General features: G+C 37.2%; 1 long non-coding RNA gene across 2 annotated transcripts; it reads left to right on the top strand.

Annotated features, from left to right (window-relative positions):
• The first annotated feature begins 1448 nt into the window (after positions 1 to 1448).
• LOC148079630 (uncharacterized) lies at positions 1449 to 21951 on the top strand. Of its 2 annotated transcripts, none has more exons than XR_015711330.1 (3): positions 1449 to 1493; positions 3024 to 3095; positions 21740 to 21951. It is a non-coding gene; the product is annotated as an uncharacterized LOC148079630 (long non-coding RNA). The 2 variants fall into 2 exon arrangements; XR_015711329.1 differs by having other exon boundaries at positions 1453 to 1518.
• Positions 21952 to 24828: the final 2877 nt, after the last annotated feature.

The raw sequence follows: 24828 nt of genomic DNA, 5'->3' as shown, positions 1-24828 counted from the left end.
AATATATATATACTGTATATCCTGGAGTGTCAACCTTTCAAGATCTTTTGTAACTTCTCTACAGCTTTTTTAATTAACTTTTCAAAATATTTTTGAAACCCTTTAAAACTTTTTTTTTTCAACTTCTCAAGATCTTCATTAACTTTTCAAGATTTTTTTCTTTTTTTTAATTCTCAAGATCTTTTGTAGATCAATTGAGATATACTTTCTTTTTACAACTTTTCAAGAGTTGACTTTGTTATTTGTTAACTTCTGGAGATATTTGTTAACTTCTAAAAGCTGATGAGTCCTCATACTGGTCTGAATATTATGCAAAAACAAATTGTTTTGATTTGGTATAATAGCGAACCAACCTGTCATGTCGTCCTCAAAGTGTTTCCGAGTGACCACAACAAGGTTTCATGCGTTCCACATGAGGGTAGCGTTGACGACTGAAGTGCAGATATCAACTTTTTTTTTGTAACATCTTCGCCTGCAACCGTCACTTGATTGCCATTCATGGCCGTGGCGTGAGCTGTGGGCTCTAAGAATAGAAGCAGCGAACGGATGAAGCGGATTAGATTTATGAAGATGGGGATCGCATGTGTCGGCCATGAGGGTCGCTTCATCTTGTAACAAGTAGCACTCAGACGGGCTGTTATCTGCTCTCGGGCGGGAGATCAGAGGAGAACTGTCAGTCCTTCAGCAGAGGTGAGATGAGGTGATTGTGGTGACAAATGTGCTCGAGCACTTTGTCTGCGTTTAACCTTGACGTGAGTTTACCGAGGAGTGACTCGACCACGTGATCACCGTTGTACAATTAAAGCACATTTGGATCGAGACGGCGATCGAGGTTTGGGACGGGGCCTGGCATGAAGATCCAGACTCGGATAAGCGTTGAGGTGAGGATCCACTCAGCTCAAGGGGCTCTGAAAGCACCAGAGGATCAGCGGCATGACCCGGAGACAATGAGCCACCATACTGTGTGTATCTTCTCATCGTCATCCCCCTTCTAAACAAATATATAACAAGTTGTTTACCAAACCTTGCATGCAACTATTCAAACAGGTATTTTTACAATTATGAAATGTCGAGTGTTTTCCTGGATGAGCTGAAAATATGTCCATCTTTGGATAACTTGCTTGTGGGGAAAACAAGTAAAAAGAACTACATAAAACTATTTAAAATTGTATTAAATCTTAGTAAATGTTGAAAATCGTTAGGAGCAATGTCCTTATTGACCCCTATCCACCCCCTTACACGTGCTTCAACAACTGACCCAAAATAAAAACATGATAAAATATTTAAAAAATTAATTTACCTGCGTGCCATCATTATGAGTTTGTGTAGTTCAATTGTATTTTTCAAACAAAAAAATTATAATTTGTTGACAGTAACACAAAGTTTCATTTTTAGGGACTACTTTTACAGCTGTACCCGGACACGTATTCATCCGCCCACTTTTTCGCATTTCGCAAACCTGTCGACGTCAAGCTAACCAGGAGAACAGTTTGGTAATAAACCGAATATATTTAATGGGTAATAACTTGTATTTTTGTAGTAGAGTTTTAAGCTATGCTTACACATGCATTCAAAACATACAGATATATTTACAACTTCAGTTAATGTATAGGTTTTGAGATGACGTCCGTGATGCTAACCGGATTTAGCTACACGAGATGCTAACTGTCATTAACACGAGATGCTAACCGGATTTAGATACACGAGATTAAAACTTTTTCCTAAACGAAAAATGCTAAACTTGTTATATTTTAATGCGATTTAAGTTGTTAAAATGTTAAAGGAAAATTAATTGTGGTCAGATTTAGCTCTATACTTGAAGTGCCTAGCTAAGATGCACAATTCAATACAAAAATAACAGTGTTTTTGTGAACTAACTTTATTTATGTATGTAAGTTATATTCTGACGAATATTAGCAAAACATGGGCCTGCTCAATACAATAGATTAACAGATAATTTCTATTATAAAACATACATGCATATTCCCCTAAAGAATGTTTTTATTTGTTTTATTACACTTGCCCAATGTTCATTGTGGAAAAAAATAAATATATAAGACTTTCTTATTCGTGCAGGCTTTTCCCTGATTTTCTGGTACACCTGTGTTTTTCTCTATTATCTTGATCTTTTAAGTATATATTTTTGGAGTATTTTTTTTGATGGTAAGTGCTTTGTGACCCTGTTCTAAAAAAGCGCTCTATAAATATAAATTACTTACTTACTTGCTTAACGTCTTTCAACCTATTGTATAAAAAAAGTTGGGGTGGTAGCTTATCATGAGTAAAGTTTGCACCAAAATACTATCTCCACTCATGCTTTGTGTTATCCCATGAGCAGGGAGCCATTTGCACAAAATAAGAAATATAGTCAAAACCATTCTCTATACGTTTCAATAACAGAAAACTGAAGCAGTTTCACCCACGAGCGTTGCAGATAAATGAGGCACTAACCCCGCTGACCTCTTTACTGTTCAATTTCATAGGTGCTTAGACCTGGCCAACGTAAACATTGTGGGAGTGCGTCCTTTTAAACAGCTTTTATTGTCGAGCTGCTCCCCAGCCTCTGGATGTAAACTGTTGAAAAGAAACCCGAGGGAAGTTCGGGCAGGGATGAAAAGAGGTGAGGGGCTGGTTAATGTTGTGGTAGCCGGCAAAGAGGTAGGATCGTCTCTGATGTAAGGAGGGAAATATTTAGAGTGGATCTCTGTGAGTGTGTCAGTTAAAGGGAAGCGTTCCCTACGTTGAGGGAAACAAAATGTTTATTGAAACATCCTTCCAGAGCACTTAGCATCAGTTTGTTATTGTCTTGTGAAGCTTGAGCTGTATGGGAGAGTTCATTTGTGAATCGTCCTCTCCTATTAATGTTGACAGTCAGACCCTACTATGGGTTAGAATGTTTGCTCTTGTGATGGATGCGAAGGCACATCTCATTTATATTGCCATTGATTGAATCTGTGTGATGCAAAATGTGTTCAACTTTTGCACATGGAAAAAAAAACCCAATAATCCTTTAACCCTTTCAGGACTTGCTTGAAGATACTGAGAAGAGGCACATGACAGTTCTCTGTTGATTCCCTCGTCTTCTGAATCAAGTGGTAAGTGGCAAGTTTAAATGCAGTCTAGTCTTAGTACAGCTGATGTATATATCAGGGGGCTAGTATATAATTATGTTCTAATGTTGTTTTGCCCCATTGACTCATGAAGAATGACAATAAACTGTCTTGTAAATGTAATGCATAATTAATATGAAATTCAAATACTTTTTATAAATGAGATAAGAAATATATAGTCATCTTTTTATTCTAACCTTTGATAGGAAATTATTGTAATATAGTTTTCTAGCAAACCTCAATATGGATTGAAAGCAAAAATAAAGTGTTAACATTTATTTTATTATTGGTAACACCATTTGTTTTTTTAGATTGGTATTGTATAAGAGAAGAACAATAAGGTCAACAACATTTCACATGTTTGTAATCTAGCCTTTGTGTAAGTAATTTATACCTCATATTGGATTATACGTTAACTATTTAAAGGGTTAGTCCACCCAAAATTCAAACTTCACTCATTTTCTATTTACCATCATGTCGATTAAGTTTTGAAATTTGTCAAAGCTTGTCTCTAGCGATTAGGGCCCAGTTTACGAACTTCCTGCCACAAACTAGCTTAAAATATAGATTTATTTAATTATTTCCGGAACAATTCTTCTCGTCGAAGCGTCAATACAAGATGGACCTTGCATACGAGCAGCATGGAGACATATGGATGTTTGTCTTTTTGGAGAAAGTTTTACCCCGTTCATACTAAGCCTATCGTAACCGGATGAAAAGTCTCTGCATAATTAGCAATGTTCAACCAGCTAAAACCTCTTGAGTTCATACACGCTTGACATTACTTACTTACTTACATATCCAGCTACGCTGAAGCCTGTGGCTGTCAATTGAGCGCCAGTCCTGTATTAAAATGAATTTTTGTCTATAAGTTTAAAAAGGAACAGATTACTCTGAAACCAATTCTAACCCTTAACCAAGTAAAAGTGCTTGTTCACCCAAAATTCAAATAATAACTAATTTTTACTCACCCTAATGTTGACTATCATTCCTTCCTGTCGATTGTGAACATCTTCAAGTTAATGATTGTAGTGTGTTGTGTAGTGTTTAAAGTCTGATCGTTATGGTTCATCCAAACAACTTAAATTCAGTGGTGAACTGTGAGCTCCACAGCTTAGCTGTCACCTCAGCCATGGCCACCAAAACAAACATCAGTAACGAGAAACCTGAAGTCTAAACACAAACTCACACTGACATCAGTGTTCAGCCATTCATTTACAGAAAGCGCAGATTGGATGCGTTTCCACTTTTTAAAACTTTAATTCTGGATTCGGTCTTCTGTTATTTGTCTTTTATTTTTTATTTTTTTGTTAAAAAAAGGGAGTCCACCAATTTTTCTGCAATTTAAATCTCCCCCTCTAACCACTCTACCAAGATGATATTGGTCAGATTTCAGAAAGACTGCAGGCTAAGGTGCTTTTGTACGATGTAGAACCGAACTTTGATGGCTCAATTTGACAGATTCAGGAAGTTCTGACCAAGTCTTCAAATAGACCAGTCTCTGGTTTTATTGTTTAACATCCTGATGAAATCCAATAGGTATCATATGCCAGTATTAATGACAGTAGGCTTCACTTAACTTAAGTATTGTTTGAGTTTTCGGAGATGTAAATTATGAATGTGACTCTTAGGTTTTTTTAATTTCATTTATATTTTCCTTTTTTCTCAGGCCGTAGGCCTAGTATGGTGCGAAAGTGTTTCTCTGGTCGTATTAAAACTTAAAACTATAGGTGTAAGAACACACAATAGAGCAGTTTGTCATTCAGACAGCCCACGTGCCGAAGTCGTGCACCTGCAAATATGATTGAATCGATGTAGTCGAATCAGAATGAAAATGAAAACCTGCTTCAATGACTCCAGAATCACTCAACGGTGAAGGGAAGACAAAGTGCAGAAATGATGGAAAAGTACATGCAGATGGCTAACCCCACCATATTCCCTTCAGCCCCCCGTCTTCACCCTCCAGTGACGTAAGGGTTTTCCTCACCCTACTTGGGTTGTTTATCGGTCTGCCCTCAACTTCTGTCCTCAGGTCCAAGAGAATCAAGTTAGACTCCAAGGACAGAAAAGAAAAATATTGCACAACAGAGTTCAGCTGCGGAGAAAGAGAGAGAATGTTGCAGTGTTCAAGTGAAAATGTCATCAATGGGAGTCAGGTATCAGCTGGTTAACCTCTTTAGTGTTCAGGGGCCTCATCCCCATACACACAAAAGACTGAGTGACACAATGAAAGAAGGATGAGGTTTCACAGCAAAGGCAGAAAAACACCATATCTTTTCTCTCTCTTTTCTTTTTCTGGCTCACTCACTTTCTGGCCCTTCTCTTTGCTCTTTGAAAACTTCAAAGGCAGAAACACCTGAGCCCCTTATTTAGGCGGCACTATGTCATAGCAGGAATGTGCCACTTGTGTGGGGTCGTGTGTTTGTGTGTGCGTCTCTACTTGGGTGTTGGCAGCGAGCGAGCGAGAGAAAAGAGCATCAGCCTGCATACCGCCCAGCCTTCCAACCTGGGTGTCTTTGAACGCAGCAGCTGGATGCTGGCATATTCACCGATCACTGTTTGATCACATTGGCTTGAGTGTGTATCTGATGAAACTCTTGTGTTGACAGAGAGTCACCTGTCTTCAGCTGCAGGAAGAGACAATCTTTGCCTTTTGTCTTGTCTTTACGACTAGATGAAAATACCATTTTAGTTTCAGATAGAAGGTCATGATTTTATTAAATTCTAGTTTATTCATTTTTTAAAATTCAACCATTCTATATAAGGATAGCCTAGTCATAATCTACCAATCGATCAAATAATCAATTAAGTATGATTTATTTTTGAGAGACATCGGAAGTGTCTTTAAATCTAAGAATCTTTGTTATTTGTTCAGGCTTTTCCTTGATTTTCTGGAACTCCTGTTGTGAAGGTATATACATTATTGAATATAGTTTTGATTGTTTAAGCGATTTGTGACCCTGGTCTGGAAAAGCGCTATATAAATAAAAATTACTCACTTACTTACTTACTTACTTAAAATACCAGTAATCAATATATATTTTTGCAACAGTCGAAATAAGGCGTTTTATTTAAAACATTTCACAAAGTGGACTATTGTTGGTATATCACCTGCTGTCATGTAGAACAAAAATATATTTCATAAGTTGATTTTATAGTTTAAATAGTTTCGTATAATTTTGTATCATAATGAAGATTAACTTGGGGCTATTCAAGCTATTTATATAGTGTATTACGTTTATTTTAAACTTTATTTATCTAATCTTGTGGTTATTTTTTGTGTCACCATTATAATTTAAAAATCAGAGCTGTCCGATATTTCCCGTTCTATCAGCTACTTTTAAAACCGTAAAGATCAACACAAACATCTATTCCAGGAAGAACATACAAGTGTTGTTGGTGATAAAAGTCTTGAATTCTTGATCATGATCTACCTATTGCATCTCAAAGGATTAAATAAAGTAATGTTGATCTATAGTTGTTGTTTTCTTTTATTCGTACTAGGCATGTTTGTGTGTTGAACTTCATGATTGAGTAGAATAGCCAACATGTTTTGAAACACAATCCTCTCGCTGTCACCATACAAGGATCGCTCCGCATGCCATCACAGAGTGCAGAGAATGTGTGTAGGTGATCGTGTGTGTGTGTGTGAGGAGGTTGTGGGTAATTGTTGCTTACCCTGCTATACGTCCAGGCAGGAGGTTAACTATCAGTGCAACAAGGTTTGTTAAACAACCCAGGATGATGCATCATTATCATCATCGCCTTCATCAACATGTTGAGTATCAAACTAGAAAACATATTTTACGACAGAAGAAAAACATCCTTTTTTTTGCTATGTTTATGAGTCTTTTTCAATCAACTTATCCACTGCTCATTCAATCTGAGAGACATTGTTTACTGGGGTGATTTCCTGCACTCGAGCAATCTGTCGTTGGTGTATGCTTGAAGACCTACACTCTTGAACACCTAATTGTGTAATATCACCTTAAAGTTATCCACTTTGAATCCTCCCTTCTAGTTTAGACTGGACAAAGAAACAGTGTGGCTGTCTGTTGGCACTCTATCGCTTCTTTGCACCACCAGCTGGATCCATTATTATAGCAGGAAACACAAATATAAACAGAGTCATTGCCCAAAGACAGATTTATAATGCAGATGAACGACAAGGTGGACTCTAGGGACCGCTAACCTTTTTACAGGTTTATTTAAACCACAGTTTGGGAGGAACACATGGTAATAAAATGAACAAAAATCTACAAGTCTAATGATTATTTTCAGATTTATAGATGTGTATCTCAATATCTATGATGTAGTAATACTTTTTATCCTCCTTTGAACAAACAATATATTTCATGTTGTGTTTTTATTGTTTTTGGATGGTCTGACTGTAGGAAGTGGAGCTGCTTGGCTGTGACACCATAGAACTAGAATAAGGAGAGAAAAATAAACTACCTACAAATCCTGGTTTAACTGACATTTGCTGTTGACAAACACCCTGTACATTTGTCTTTGTTGTTTGGATGGTTGTGTATAAAATCGCTATGTTGTGTTAACAACATTGGTAATAAAACAATCTAGTTTTCTGATTCTCTTAGTAACTATTTTTATGTGCATAAGCTTACGTGACACGTGCATGTGACTTGTACTATATTTGATGATCTTTTTTGTACGTTGATGGTGGGTGTCCCGGTTAAAAAGTGCTGTAGTGTGTGCAACATATCTTTTGTCAACAGGGGTGGCCTTTCTGCCGCTTTACTGTTTTTTAATTGGTATTTACTTGTTTTTTCAAGCTGCTGCTACTGTGTGACCCTTTTCTTTTTTAGAGGTTTTCTTGGTTATCAATGAGCATGTCTTGGTTTATCAGTGAATCCTTGGCACAAAAGTTTGAACCATTGACTAAGTCATTTGTCAAAAAATGTTTGCCATTGTGCAGGATTTGTTTTATTCATGTCATTGTTTTGAAAAATTTAACTGACTTATTTGTTTGTCAAATGCACCTCAAGTTGTGTTGATTGACAGATTTTGTGTCCCTTGTTCCATTGTTATTGAGTTTTGCTGAGAAATTGAAAACAACTTTTAGAATTTTGATCATATGATAACAATTGTAACTCTCCACATTCACAATTCAGGAAAAAGTACTTTATTTTTCTGGGGAAAACAAATAAATCTTATTAAATATATATATTGGAGACCCAATTTTGAAACTATTGGCTATAGTTTCAGAATCAGTAGATATTATTGGTCCTCAATCTTCAACACAAATAGCTGATTATTTGAGGATGCAAAGTACCGCTATCTTTAATGTGTCTGATGGGTGTTTTTTTTAAGTTGAACCAGTTACTTTTTGGTTGATTTTGTTAACAAAGAGTGAATCATCTCGACCCGGGCCAGGATGACTTTCCTCCAGAGACTATTGTAAATATTTGAGAGTGACTGTTGACACGAAGATAACAATGACTAATGGACCTGCGCTCATGGACTCAAAAAGTACCGATGGATCTGTGGGAGTGATGGAGAATCAAATGGAAAAGAAGTTGGAGAGTGAGGAAGGAAAGAAGAGAGGTAGAGAAGGAATGTGCTTGACAGATTTACAGATGGGGCAGTCAAGTGATCAGGTAATGATGCAAATTACAGATTATCGGACGTGGGATGCGGCAAAGATCCCTGCTGTGGTTACTGGGAATCTAACATGGCACTCAATATAACAGAGGAAGATACGACAGGATATCGGACCAGTGTTTTCTGTTTATCCAGATCTTTAAGCGTGTCAGGGGAGGGGTTAGCGAGTCTAGGCTTGCAGGGGGAAAATTCCATTCCTATTCTGGTGTTTAGTTTAAAATTATATCAATATTGATAAAACTGTCTGTTGTGGAAATTCAGGAGGATTATCTCAACTACTCTAAGACGTGCATAAAAGAAAGTGGACTCGTGGTATCAGACAAATCCCTGGAAAATGATGCACTGTTGCTGTGATATTCATGGTGTAAGTGCAGGACGCCCATTTTCAATTCAAGAGCCGTGAACCCTGTGCCCTTTAATTACCATTAAACACTGAAAATGAGGAAGTACATTTGTCTTAAAATAGCCTTGACTACATCCATTTATATCCATGCTTGCACACAGTTATAGTCCAAAACAGCTGGAAATAATATGGGTTGGGAGCAAATTCACTAACCAGATACAAGTACCGTACCAGATACAGTACCACCACACAAAGGCTAAAGTAAAACTCAAATCCCTGAATCGAGGGTTTGTTTCTTTGTCTTTGTAGTTCAGGTTTAGTTAGAATAGTCAAGAAGATGATTAATCCACTCGAATGTGGTGCAACATTACGGGAAGCACTTCATCGCCTACTGACTTCAGTTTACTTTACACCGCAAACAAATAGCCAAGAAATGGGATAATCACCAGATTTAATCAAAAGAAATTCTCCATCTTGTCTAGGACAAAATCCAGTAGCTAGATGCGTACAAAAAACATCTTTAAACGATTATTTGGACACAAATGAAACTGTACTTCAAAGCCAGGTGTGGAAAATCGCCAAGATCAGAATCCCATGTATTCTATTTCTGTTTGTTAAAATACGAATGAGTTAAGTAGTGTAGCTAGTGATGTATAAGATTATTATAGCCTATACTATTTTTTTTTTTTAACCACATTTCTATTTGGTTAAAAGGATAATGAAAAATTAGCTGGCAGTGTTATTTGAAAAAGCAAAAACGATGATGGTAATAAAGCTAATAAAAACAGATAATAAGATAGATGATCAGATATTTATACAAATGCACACATAAACACGGTTAAATGGAGGTATAGAAAAAATAGTTCATAAATCAAAATTAAGTTTTAAATAACAATCGAGGGGAGTAAAGTATACATATACTGTATATTTTTAGGCAATCCATAATATTTGAAGTACATATGGGTGTTAAAAAAACATAACTAATATTGGTTAATTGTGACGATTTAACTGCCATTATTAGAGGATTAAAAGATCTTTTATGGACTGTGTGGAGTCAAAGTTCAGTCAGTGCCAAGTTTTTAGAAAACAACATTATATATTAAAACCTGTTTTGTCTTTCAAAGTGAAGCCGACCTGGGTGGGTCTCTGGAGATGTGTTTAGTGTCATACAGACGCAAATGTGTGTTTGTTAGCGAGCGTTTGTTTGTGTGTGGCACATGCATGTTTGTGTGTGCGCTTTTGTGCATGTATTGTGGTCAAGGTAGGAGTGTGTGAGTCATGCTGGTACAGCTGTGGTCCAGATGAAGGAGGCCACCTGCTTCAACCCTTCCCTTCGTTTTCTGCTTCCCTCCATCATTTACACGTTCACCCAGACATACAAACAACCTCCAATTAGAGGATCCTTGACTTGTCCTGTTCCTGGATTCAACACACAAACATGGAGGCAGATGCCTCTACTCTTCCACTGCAGTGCGACAAAGATCTATAAGATATTGTTTAAGCTTTCATTTATTCAAAGTTTAATGACAACTGATTGTCTACACTTGTGTAAGAGTTGTGCTCAAGTCAAAAGGACACACACACACACACACACACTTCACGTTGGAGCTGAACATGTTGACGTAGTTTGTGTCTGTCAACATTTGTTTCCGTTCCCTGGATTCACTTTTTATCCTCTGCCTCTTTGACTTATTAGAGATTTAAATCCAGGACTCCAGAGGTGATGCTTCTAAAATTGAAATCACAGAAATAAATCTCCAAACATTCCCAACTGACACTCTTGTGGTTTTTGGCTTAGTTTGGACTTTAAATGTGTGATCCAAGTCATACGAGCGCAAGAGAAAAAAGAAAACTGCTGGGATTCAGCCTGAAGCGCTTCACCTCAGGTTCAACTGAATGAAGCTGCAAAATGTTTGGAAAAAGACTCGGGCTGTAAATAATTTGTTATTCCTGCATGGATGCTAAATAACTGTGCTCCGAGCCGTTTCACCGGTGGACCCGGGCGGTTATATGATAGTTCAGCAGTCATCGGGAATGACTCAAGTCCGCGGCTTTTCTGTTTGTCTTTCATTTAGTCACAGTGGTCGAAAGTAAGACCACACTCAGAGTTTGTGTGTCTGTGTGTGCATCCATCTTTGTGTCTGCGTGCCCTGGCATCTAAGGATAAAGTTTACCATGGGCAGCCCCCGTCCAGACTGATGGAAATTTAATCCGGATCCCAATAGTCATGCTTGTTATACAACGTGTACTTCTACTTCAGCTTACAACTTTCCCGAGAATTGGTTTTTAAAGTTGAATCCACAAATCTGTCTTCCATTATCCCAACTGAACGCTTCCTTGTGAAAGTATGTACGATAAAGCCTATTTTAAATTCAAAGGAACGCTTTATTCCCAACTTATTCAGCAAGACTAAACAATTTGAGTTGCAAATTGTTGCACAACAAAACATGTTCACTGAATGTGTTCTTCCAAATAAAAGAATGATTTAGTGCAGCACGAGTGTTTGACTGTATATAATAATTTCATCTCAGCTCTTGTCGGAGTGTTAGTCGACTCAAGCTTCCAAGTTCAGCTACAATATTTAAACCTTTTTTTTTTCCATTCATTCACATTCTTTTACCGATTCCCTTAGCGAGGTTTGTGGGGTGCTGCAGTCTATCCCAGCTACTCGGGCAAGAGACGGAGAACACCTTGAACAGATCACCAGAAAGGTACATGGAGACACACAACCAATCACACCTACCTCTGTATGACTGTGGAAGAAACCGGAGTGCCTAGAGTTAACCAGAAAATAAGCAAACATTGGGTGCTTATACAAACTCCACACAAAAAAATGCAGTTTGCCTGAAGCTGGAAGCGAACCAGCAACCTTCTTTGTGCTAACCACCACATGCTATGTATTTTTTTTCTAATTGTGTATATATATTTTTTTGACTGTTAACTTAAGTGAACAACATCTTTTTTTCTGGTCACAAAATAATCAATTTTTATTTCATAATAAATATAATAAATACTATAATAAATAAGTTATTTAAAAGGCTAAAACATTTGTTTTTATTTAATCATACTTGTTGATTTGGGAAATTTGATGAATCTATTTGATAAGGTTGGAAAGATTGTGTCAGGTCAGAGCATCTGCAATGTAAAGGGCGTCATTAGTGCCATATGACATGTAAAAAAAAATCCCCCAAAAAAACAACCATTGTCTCATTTTGCCAGTTTCTGGATTTTACTTTAAAAAGTCTCTCAGTGCTTCATATGTAATGAATCAGTTTGTAGGTCACATGACACTAACAGACCCTCCAGGCGAGTCGCCGAGAAAAAGTTGCGCATAAAGAGCATCGTTAAAATAATGGCTTGAGAGCTACATGAGTCATGACTGTTCAGAATTAAACCAGTCATTCCACAAACTATGCACAGAATTCTACGTAATGCAGTTTTAACACCACATAAAATTGCTTTTTTTTTTTCTTCTCCGAAGAAAAGAAGATATCGCAACAATATCACCGTCTATCACAAGTGTCTGGTCTATAAAAGGTATTTCTGTGTTTAGCCCTGCTCTCCATTTCAGCCTCCATACATTCCTGTCAAATGAGACCTTCCATCGGGCCCAGTCAGTAATCAGGCCACTCGCTGCTCTTCTGTTCTGTAATAATATTCTAATAAGCAGTGACTGCTGCTTTGATGAAGGCTTGCTACTCCTACTTCTGATCCACTGATCTACTGAACTCACTCCTACTTGGATAATTAAATATAGTGGAAAACCAGGAAATGGACCACCAGCTCTCCCTGTCTCTGCTTTTGCTCTGTTTCACTCAAGTTTGTTCTGTTTGTCCTCTGGAGCCCTGCTTTTATGTCCCTTTCCTCATTCTTCATGGCCTTCCACGTCTTTCTTCTTTCTGCCACAGTCGTTTTACTCTCTCATCTCCTTAATTTCTGCTTTGTTTTTGTTTCACTTGTCTGATAGAAGCCTAGTGCTGAACTGTGGCTCTGATCTCACGCCTACCAGGGCAATTAGATCAAGAAAAAGAGCAGTGGGAGCGCGGACCACCAGTGGAAGAAGAGAGGGACCGACTTGTCATTTTTTTTTTTGGTTCGCTTTTATTTAAGGCAGTGATGACCTACTTCATGAAACATTTTAGAACGCCTCCCCACTTTCTGCTTTCTCAAACTTACTCTTTTACCCCCCCCCACCCCCCACCACCACTCTAACCTTTCTTGTCTTGATTGACTTGAGTGGGTAAAACGGAGCAATTTGTTCTCTCCGTGTCTAAGATTACCTGCCTGTCAATTTGGATGTGGATCAGAAAGATGATTAGTTGCCTTCACGTCATTTTCCGTTTATGTTTTCAAAATGCAGCCCAAATCAGCTTTGTTTAGTACTTTCACAAGGTTAGACCGTTTTTTTTAGCAACAGTACCAGGGATGCTAGCTTGATGAGATTGTGGTTAAGAGCTAGAAAGGCGCTCAAATGGCACATACCTCCATCAAGGAGTTAATTTTGACTTCATAATAACACAGCATGGAATCAAATCCATAAAATAAACGTATAACTATGATTCAAGAATGGTGTTGGGTTATGGCCAATTAGCTTTCTTGTCTTCCCGAGTCCTTAAAGCTCTTCTAAGTGTAACATAGTAACCTTGAAATAATACTGATTGAAAACTGTTAGAACACTTGCAACATGCAAGATTTATTAGAGCTGATTGAATTATGTTTTTTTCACCTTATCAATTGCCATTACATTTCATAGTCAATAAGTTAGTTTGCTGACCCACAAAAAACAGTGACTAGAACTTGACCTTCACGGTAGAGGTTATAATCTTATAATCCACATTTATAATTTTGTATTTTTTCAAGATCATTTCAATCAATGGTTGAGTTGAATCGATTGAATACATTTTTTTATGCCCCTTAAAAAGGTTGACACACGATAACTGCCCTCTGCAAAGTTGCTGACTTACACTAATTGGTGTAAATCCAAACGTTTTTTTAAATTTCTAGTTTCTGAAAAGGTAATTGTTACTTTGGACTTGAGTGTTGAGTATGACAGGCGTCGCTGCAGCTTCATAAGATGTAAGTCAGTACATTAAGCTTCATTCTTGTCCGTGTCTGGCTCCTGCTCAGCTCCTGTTTCTCTATTCTGTCAGCACTAATACTTTGTGGTTTGAATAAAACAAAGCAAAACATTGTGCAAATTCCATTGTGTGTGGTTTTTAAAATCTGAGGTTTCTTCTGAGGTCTCGTCTACGTGTAATTATGCACATATAAACACACTCATATTCACATGTAATAACATTGCCTTTGTGGTCCTGGGAATATATTAGTATTGGCTCTGCACTGTTGTTTGAGTTTAAAAAAAACTAAAATAGTTCTCAATTTTACTTTCTATTTTTATGACTCCGTATTAAAGCTCTTATGGTGACTTGTTGAGTTTTGTTCACTTGTCAGGATCAAGCTTTGTGGTAAAATGTTGAAGACTTTTGTATGCCAGGTCTGTGCTGACTCGTGTGGGAAATCTTTTTCATCCTGACCAGCTGCACTACCTTGCTCATTCTTTGGATGGACAGACTGTTTTTAGTTTATCTGTTTTTTTTGTGAACTTTATTTAGTCTTTACTCTCTTAGCTGGTTAGAGTTTGTTGTTATTGTTTCAAGTTTTTTTTTCTTACTAGATGTGTAGCCAAGGATTGAAATGGCCGTGTAACCGTTTGCACACAGTTGCTCTATATAACCACAGAAGGGTTCGACCTCCATTCAAACCACTCCTTAATCCCTTACAGCAAAGCCCTTCCAGTAGTTCTCAGACAAAATTCTTAAAGAGACACTTCTAATAGATACTTGATTATAGCCGATACAACAGCTAAATCCCACAGCTTCATTCCCTGTATATTTCAAACTATAAAGCCACGCTGAAAATCTTTAAATCTTTCCAAAATCCATAGTGCCTCTTTTTTTTAATTGTGGTTTTACTTACTGTTTGATTTGGTACATTGTAGTTTACCTATATTTGTACAGATTCTTTAATGCAAAGTCTCAATGAGAGTCACTGAAGTATAACTTCTTAGTCACTGTAGTTTTACTCTTTGAGACTTCATAGTATTACCACCGCGATTCGCCATATTCCTGGATTAATAACGACCAAAATAATAATGATAAAAAGGTTTTAAATATATGAATGTGACTATTTGCATGTGTATAAGACGACACCACCAATATATATAAATAATATGTAGGTGTTTAATTTCTGTGAAGGGACCTTTAAGTAATTGGCAATTAATGTATAAAGCAGGTTTTAAGGAGTATAGTAAACAAGAAGAAAAACTACTGTACCTTTACACTACTTAAAACTTGTGGTGTACCTGTTTCAGCCCTTCTGTTATCTCTGGGTCAAGGTGACCCAAAGGCCTGTAAACAAATGTGTTTGTGGTATCCCTTGTGTCGTCTCTGGGTCAAGGTGATCGACCTCCCTGGCTTCCATAAGTACATGCGCAGTATTACGTAGACAATCCCATTAGGAGATATTAGGGGATGATGTTCATGCTCTTCCTGAGTTGACTCATGCTGTAGGTGTGGGAATATAAAGTTAGGAGTGGATTCAAGATTTGCTAAATCATGTAATTAGGCCTATGACAACATAATCACATCTTTGTTTCGCTCTTTTGCTCTTGCTTGATATGATTCATATGTCGAGGTTCTGTGTCTCATTACCTCGGCCAGGTCTGGATTTTGTCAGCATTTTAATGCAGTTTACAAAAATAGCTCAGTTTTCCTGAACATATTTAGATGACATTTTCAGGAAACATTATTCTGTTACACTGTAAATGTTTTTTTTTAATGTTATTGCCGCGATTTTATCTGTAACGGTCCCAAAGAAAGAACCTTATTTTTTGTGCCGTAAGCAATAAATGGATCATGGAGTCCTTGGCAGAGGTATGATTTGTCTTAGTGATTTTCTAGCAACTTAATGTTGTTTTTTTTGCTTTAAAAAAAAAAAAACGAACACGCCTTTTTTCCTTTGCCTAAATGTTTTTCAAACCTCTGCCTACAGTATAAAAGTCATAGTTCTTTGGGCAAGGGTCCCAGGAGTCAATAAGGTCACATGTTTTGTTGCTCCAAAGTTGCCAAGTACAATTCACTTGTAACCGGTTATTATTTTTAAAGCTTTGTTTACTTTGCAGAGTCACTAAAACACATCACCGTACTGGGCCAAAAAACAAGCTCTTTATTAGCCTGAAGATTGTTGGGTGGTCAGAGTTGAAAGCACATTTTGTGTGCATGTTTGTGTACGTGCATGTGTGCAACAGTAAAAGAGATAAAACACTGGGGCAGCATTTATACATAAATGACTTTGCTTGCATGTTTGTGGGCATCTTGAGCGAGTGTGTGTGCGTACACGTCCAAGCAGCTGCTGTGGCTTTCACCTCTTAAAATATTTGTGGGGATGGGATTAGTGCGTTACTTGTTGGTTTTACAGAGTCGGCAAAAGTAAATTAGACAGGTGTTTATTACACTTCAGTTTTTTTTGTATGGACAGGTGAAGCACAGGTGTACAAGTACATTAAAACACAGCCATAAAAAATGTATTTTTTTAAATATACACTTAAACCGTCAGGAATGTCCCTAATATTTTATAGTAACATATTTTTTAACGTTCTGATGGGGCTCTACGAAGCTTTTCTGAGTCTGAGATAATCAAATACAGTCATGGAAAAAAAGATAAGACCACCCTTGTTTTCTTTAAACAACGGTTATGCAATCAAGAACTAACTAAGAACGTGTATCATGTGACCAACAGTAAGAAAAGAAAACGTGGAATGCCTAAAAGCAATGTCTAGATATAAGCTCTTAATTTATTATTTGTGTGCTATTATTTACATCATTATATTTGTATAAAGAAATACACCTTTAGTTGTGCCGGACCTTAAAATCAACCCAACAATTTAACAAAAGAAAGTCAATTATTTATTCCATGACAGAAAAAGGATTGCGTATCTTAGCAATTTTCAAACCAATTTTCTGACAAGTATCTTATTTATCTGAAAAAAATAATAAATATCAATAAACCTACATTAAATTTAGAACAATGGGAATGACAACAAATGGAACAAAGATGTCTTCAAAAACGATAGATATACCCATCTTCGTCTCTTAGAGGATGAAGAGCCATATCCAAAACATCTGGAACAAGGTTCCAAAATCCAAGAAAAAAAGAATCTTCAAATTGCATGGATAGCACGGTTAGAAGTATGGGGGAGATGAACTCTGAAGTCTAATCTAATGTCTTATCTCGCTTCTTATCAACCATCACCGTTTTTGAACCAATATATTCCGCCTTAAAATTAATTCTTGTCATTTGTGGAATGATAATAAAAATTCCTTCAACCAAGTAGCTATATATACTGTTATGTATGAAGTATATCATGTTTATGATTGAATTAAACACATTTCAAGTGAGTTGTGGCTCCTTCATGACATGGGTGGGAACTATGGCCTTAAAATAAAAATGTTCTTTCAAACTAAAGTGTACTAAAAATTTGTTTGATAGAATTTTATTGGTTTTGTCAATCCTGCAGAGATGTTTTGATTGAATTTTATCTTTCAATACTTTGCCTGCTGGAGGTTTTCAAAGTAACCAATGATATATCTAACTTTGTTTGCTGCAAAACAGTCTGTTGTAAGCTAATCGTTACTGATCAGTATATTTTCAATGGAATCGTTCTGTTTTTTTGGTTTGAAATAATGTTGCATCCTTTTAAAATGAGCGGACAAATCTGGCCCCCAAGCTTTGAGGTTTGTTGATTGAGATGTATTGAAATGGTGGATTTCAAAAGGTATTCCACATGTACTGAATATAAAATTGCCCACAATAGGTATAAGGCTGCATATTTAGGTCTTATTTTCCCTAAAGTTCTATACTGCTGCTTCCCATATCCTTCACTTCACCACTCTGATCATTCTCTATAAAATCCTGACGTTTGTTTGGCTCGCTCCGGTTGTTTGAAACGGTATTAGTTTCAAAGTTTATCTTACGTTGGCGCTGACACAAGTCCTGAAACGATTGGGAAGAGCCAGGAACTGTTTGTGGACTTCAAAAGAGATGTAAGGAAGATGTTCAGAAGAAAAGGGATGAGCTGTCTTTCGAAAAATGAACATGCATGTTGATGAACATATTTTAGAAATTGCATCATTACATTGTATAGATACAATCATTATTTGAGAAAACTATAATGCATACAAGCTTGAGTTGTAATTGGGAAAAACAAGAGCAGATTTCGTTTTTTTTTTTTTTTTAACCTTTGACTGGTTACAAGAGAAGCAGAGATGGTGTGTGTAAAATGACAAACACAAGCTGACTTGTCAAGTGTGAAGCAAAGTACATAAATGAGCCCAGAGCCTTGGACCAACCTGCTCATGAAAGGCACAAGGGGAATTATCGTGGCCTGGTGAACACACATCCAGACACCCAAACGCACACTTGCACAAAGAGACAAACACAGGTCTAATGAGTCACATGTGTGTGTGGTTGCGTGATACAGCAAGACAACAATTAATGTCGAGTGGAAGCAGGACATGTTGACCTACTAAACAAAGAAAAGCAAGAGGCAAAATGGAGGGAGATAAAACCGTGACAGAGATAGAAGTGATAAAATAACTTCATGTGAAGATTAAAAATATCATTAATGTAGCGCGTAAAGCTCTCATAGTTGCATACTTTTTTTATTTTGCTGTTAGCTCATACAAACTTTACTATAACTCTCTAAAACTGGTGACCACAACTGAGCTCGATACAAACATTACTATGAATGTGTTCTTCCATCCCTTTTTTTTCTTAATGGGGTCACATTGGGTTGAAGTTTATCCCAGCAACAAAAGCCTGGAACAGATATTATTTCTTTTAACTTTTTCAAATGAACATTTATTTGGTGCTTTTGCATTTTTTGGGATGTTTTCTTTCAATAAAAATCAAATTCAAATACAAGCATTAGACTCTGCAAAGAGGTGTTTCGTAAACCAAACCACTCACTCATCAGATTTTATTGACGGTAAACTCAACTAAATCCTTTTTTGATTTAACAATGATCCGATAAAATGTACTCTAAACCTCCTCACTTCTCTCTGCTGGTTTTGTTTGTATAGATATAAAGTGTACCAAACAATAAGTGTGTGAGGGAACTGTGTAAGTGCCATGAAAAAGGCTGAGACCTTCATCTTTTCTATCTGATGCGTGTCATGCAAGAGAGAGCACATCCTAACAGCCACCATATGGAGATTGTTACCATGAAGAGGTTGTAGAAGTGGCTATTTAGTGAATACAGCTTTCACAGTTTGTGCCATAGAAAATTGGATGCACGGACACATTTAACACACATGGTCGTAGACGTGCTCGCATACGCACGAACACACAGCCAGGGTCGTGTTGGACATGGAAAGAGCAACCATAAAGTTTCATACACGACTAAACAACAGCAACCTCAAGCTTGAAACACTTAAAAGTCCTGAGCGGCTCCAGATGCCACCGGTATCTGTTCGCTGTGTTCTATTGGATTTTGGAGTCTGACCTCGGGGGATTCTTGCTCATCTTGACCACCGCAGTCAGTTTAAACTTCTGCTTGAAGTCACGGATGAGTGAATGGAAGTCGTGGAGATTATAAATTCACCATTAGATGTAGTTTTGTTGTCATGTCACGGCTCAAGCAACTCAAGGTGACGACAGCCAGTGTTGAACGTGAGAAAAAAGACAAGGAACCACTAATAGTGGCCTTTTTTAAATGTTTAAATGCAGATGATTGAATCTAAGTTTATGCCATCTTAATTTCAATAAGTACTAATACCGATACCTTCACTGAATTACACTTTTTTTCGATTAAAAATCCTAAATTTGAAAATTGACATTACACATAATGCATATATCAAGTTTAATTTTCAGGTTTGGTAAATTTGCCCTCGAAGCCAGTAACAAATAATTTCTAGTTCAGAAGACGCATGACACACTGTTTTGATATTCACTGCCTATTTTCACTTATTAGTTTGATCACGCATGGGCACCGCAACTTGGCACCGAAAGATAAGATAAGATAAGGTAAAACTTTATTGTTTTTTTTCCAATAGCCAATACATACAGCAATTAAAAAAAAAAATCAAAATAAAATAAGAAGAACAAGAACATAAAGAGAAAGAACAAGATGACACAATCTAAGTCTAAAGATAAAGACAAAGAACATAAAGATAGATAGATAGAAGACGAAGGATACTCGGTACTAGTAAAACATTTCAATCAGTGCATCTAAATAACTTAAGTGTAATAACCATGCAAACGTATGCAAACATAATCATGTATATAAATCTCCGTTCCTCTGGTAACCTGTACAGCAAAAAGTCCTTTGTTGATTTTGAATGATGCCACTTTCACTTTGTACATCGTAACCTCTGTGTTCACTCTGATTCCATTTGTTGTGAGCTTTTTAATTAGGTGTGGGTTTTATGGCTCAGTCAACAGTTTTTGATACCAGTACAGATACAGATGGCTTCGCATTGACCAGTTCCCGATACCAATTTCTTAAAGAGGAATACTGACTGAGAAAATGGAATTACAAATGGTACAAATCTTGAATTGGATTGGAGTGGAAATGTACCAAAGCAGAAAAAATGTTTTCTCACTGAAAAAATGATTTAAAGTGCAAAAGAACACTTATCATCAAGTAATAAATTAATCTAATGTTCACTGCCTTTTCAATCAACACTTTTCTCATCAGAAAAATCCAGAAATAATCAAGTTTTGTTCACTCATGGGTCCCGAAAAAACACCGCCCTGTGGAGTATGTTTTATTTATTTGAAAAGTAATTAAAAGTGAAGATTGATTGTGAATATTATTTGCATCAGTCACACCCTACTCAAGCATGATCAAAAATGTCTGTTACTTAAAATACTGTCCAAAGACTGAAATTGTTTGTTGTTTAAGTCTAAACATGATCCAGTCTAATGTTTCTTCATCACATGACAGAATAAATAAAAACCCCTCTTGATCTGCAAATGACTTGCATTGGCTAATTTCATTAATGTACAATAAAGCCAGGGAAAAAGGTTAGTTATCTGGGTTGTAACATGTACAGCCACCCAATAAATTAACCTTTATTTGATCCCATGTCGGCCCTAATGCTCAGCATCTTGCCTCGCTGTCAAACAACCAGTGATCAAGGACTAATGGAGGCTTTCTGCTGCCATGGCTGCTTTCAGAGACCCCGGGTTTAAGACTTAATCACACTAGAGGAGTGGAAGGACGGCAGGCCAACAAAAATAACAAATATATTTTCCTTTGGACTTGAGGCATATTTCTCTTGAGATTAGGGGGTGGAGGAGTAGAAGTGAGGAGAGCAGAGAAGCCGAAAGGTAAAGCAGAAAAAGAGTGAGGAAAGGGAAATGTTCCAGCAGGTACCACCGACAAAGCCACAGTACCTGTTCTGGCTCAGAATCAAGAAGGTCTGATGAGGTTCATCGACTCATTACACAAATATAAAAATGGTTTAAAACCACAGCTCTTGTGAATAGTTAAAAAGTCTTTATTTGTTTTTCTCTATACCGTTTCAGAGGATGTCTGCGGAAGATGTGATTAAATCTATTTTGTCAATTTTATTAGATTTTCCTCTTTTTTTTTTCCTTTCAGCCTTCCCCTCCCTCTCGTCACCACGAGTCCACAAACAGAGGCCTCGACTCAGTTGAGGCCAAAGCAAATGTTTGAGCCACCTGTTGTAGAGAACCTGACGCCCCCAGGAGACTTGAAGATGGAGCTGCACTCCAGGTACAGGTCGCCTTTGACCAGAACAGAGAACTATATTTAAACCGACATAAAAAGCTGTATACGAGTCGAACGCATTTTACACCCAAAGTTGATCTCAGAGGGGATGGAATTAACACGTTTTACACGTTTTCTTTCATTTGTATGTTCAAAAGACCATAAAGATGAAATAATAATATTTTGCACGAAACCAATTCCCCCTACTGGGGGCAACACAAGTGACTATTATAACCAAATAAATGATAATAAATCCAAATGTACTAGAATAATAATTTCCAGCCATCGCAAATAGTCCTCTCTAATATCCTCTTCCACCACATCCGTGAACCTAGTAATTTCTGTCTTATTTTGAACAGAATTACCAACATTTCCTGCAACATGTACTTATTTATTGAGCTTTATTAGCAACTCAACATGAGCGCCTCTGGAAATCTGTGTTATGCCAAGTCCCCAGTCCCTAGAAATAATCTATAATTATTCCTTTTTTAAAAGGCAACAAGACATAAGTATTATTGTGTCCACCTGTGATTAGTCAACAAATGAATAGCTAGTTTAGCAAGTCTATGGGAAAAAATTCATCATGAACAGTCAAAGCAGGAATCTGACTTTAAATTATTAAACATTATAATCTTGATGTGATTAACCTTTTCACCTACCACATCACTCTCGTGAGTTTGGGAGATGAAAATAAAAGGCTTGAAGTTTATTTTTATTTACTTTCCATGACGCAACACACTTCCATTTCAAATGGAATTTAATAGGAAATATCTATAATGTGTGGTCATTATACATTGGCTGTGCATGCAAAGGGTTAATACTACTATTAAGACCACTGTGATGTTAACAGTATTTAAGGTTTTTGATTCTATCAGTCTTCTGTCAAAATGAGTCCAACATATTAATCAAATTAGGGGGAATTTTAAATGAATGATTTCTGAAGTTCCATTTGGGTTCAAGAATCGTCATTCTGCTGAATTTGGAACTTTTGCAAGAAAACAAACAAACAGAACAAGTCAGCAAAATGAATTAACTTTCATGAAAAAATCTGTTGATTCACAATTGTTTCGAAGTCGCTACATGTTACCGTTATACTGTAGTATTGACAACTCTTGAATCATGGGTGTTATTTTGCTGATTTGATTGAGTAATAGATCTTTAATTAGTAATATGTAGTAGTTCTTTTTCAAACGGCTGTGATTTAAAATAAAATAATAGGCCGATGTGAAGAATATGTGAGTAAAAAAAAGGACGATTTAACAAAATGATGAACGGGGCAGAAAGCAAAATTCTTGCCACCTCCTGTGTTACAGGAACTCTTACGGTCTGCTTCCAATAACTTCACCTGTGCCTCTGCCCCCGACCATCTTTGCTTTGGCAAACATGCTCTCAAGTTCCACCTTTTTCTTTACCATACAATAGCAAAAAAACCTCTTGATCTAAAGCTGTCACCTCCTCTTCCTCAACAGCAGCCACCTCACTCTCCCTCCTTCATGTACCAGCCTTCAGTGCCAATTTTCCCCCCTCATCATTTAAAAAAAATAATATTTATGCCCCAATCTACTTGGCTGCTGTATATCCTCAGGGGACTGCGGTTCTTTCAGTTTGCACCTCACGCTCTCAAAAAAAAAAAAGCCACAGGTTCAACAGGCCCGCTCTCTATATCTCCATCGCTGTCTCTCCGACTCCGCCGCTCCGCAGGATGTAAAATATTCACAGCTGCTGCTGCGGTCGAATCTCTCAGCCGCAAGACTCTCTGAGCAAACAGAGGAGCTGTGAACATGCGAAGCCAATGGTGTACGTTTCATTTGAGATACGACACAGGTCCGATAGATCCTGATGTAGTCAAAACAGAAACCGCATACTGGGCCTCGCCGCATGCCTCGACAAACCAAACATAGCCAAGCACGACTCTCAAATGTGACATTGACAAACAAACAGCTTCAAGAAACCTACAAACATGGGGAGAAACAGGAGAAGCGATGTGTGGACTCGAGCGACTCTCCTCCAGGTTGATAGACAGTGTTTCACATCTGTGTTGAATAAATGTCCTGCTTTTAAAGTTTGGCCTTGTTGTGCCTTACAGTTACAGAGAAAACCACATTAAGTCACGTTAAACTTGCAATAAAACCTCATCCAACTATTCCAACGGGTCCACATGATGAACACGCAGGTCTGGTTTTAGCTCCTTTAATGAGCTGATACACCCACGTGTCCAGAGAAAAGGTTAGAGTGTAACACACTCTCTTACCATCCTATTTGGTTGTTTAAAGTTGTGGTAAACCTGTCTCGACTTGAAAAAGACCAGAGAAAAGTGGCTTCCAAATGCATAAATGTAAATAAAATCAGACTCCAAAGTGACTTATCAAGTACATTATGTCATGTATTCTGTGACGCAGTGTACCAGCCATTGGCAGCCTTTAGGGTTTAAGTGATAATGTTATCTGGAGCTGGGGGTTGAACCCACAACCAGGCGGGCAATACTAGCTTGGCCGTGTCGGGGGGTCGTTCATTTTGAGAAAGGTGATCCACAAGCGTGCAGAACAGGCTCCCTGGGTTTTGGGAAGCTATTTCATGGTGTGACTGAGGTTTTCTTGTATTTGTTTTTAAAAGTTGATAGAATGATGGAAATTAGTGCTTTCTTTCTGAGACAGGTATGGAAAAGTTGTACTAGATTAATATTTTGGGTAGTTTGGTTGTTCCAAACCATTCCACCTTGAGGCAACCCTTTGTTCTCTATATTAATGTGTGTGATTTGTATGTCCCCATGTCCATCCCTTCACTATATCATCCCAGATTACTAATTATGACTTATTTAATTTATGTATCATTCTTCTCTTTATTGTTTTATTTATCACATGATTAAATTGGCATTCATTCATTTTTATCTGTAAATTTGACAAATTCCAGGTATATAAAAACTATATAGATTACTGTATGTTTGCGATTGGTTTTTATGT

The sequence above is a fragment of the Callionymus lyra genome, chromosome 5 (genome assembly GCF_982586985.1).
Source record: "Callionymus lyra chromosome 5, fCalLyr1.hap1.1, whole genome shotgun sequence".
In the NCBI taxonomy this organism is placed as follows: Eukaryota; Metazoa; Chordata; class Actinopteri; order Syngnathiformes; family Callionymidae; genus Callionymus; species Callionymus lyra.
Note: the sequence above shows the minus strand (reverse complement) of the source record. Positions and strands in the feature narration are given on the sequence as shown.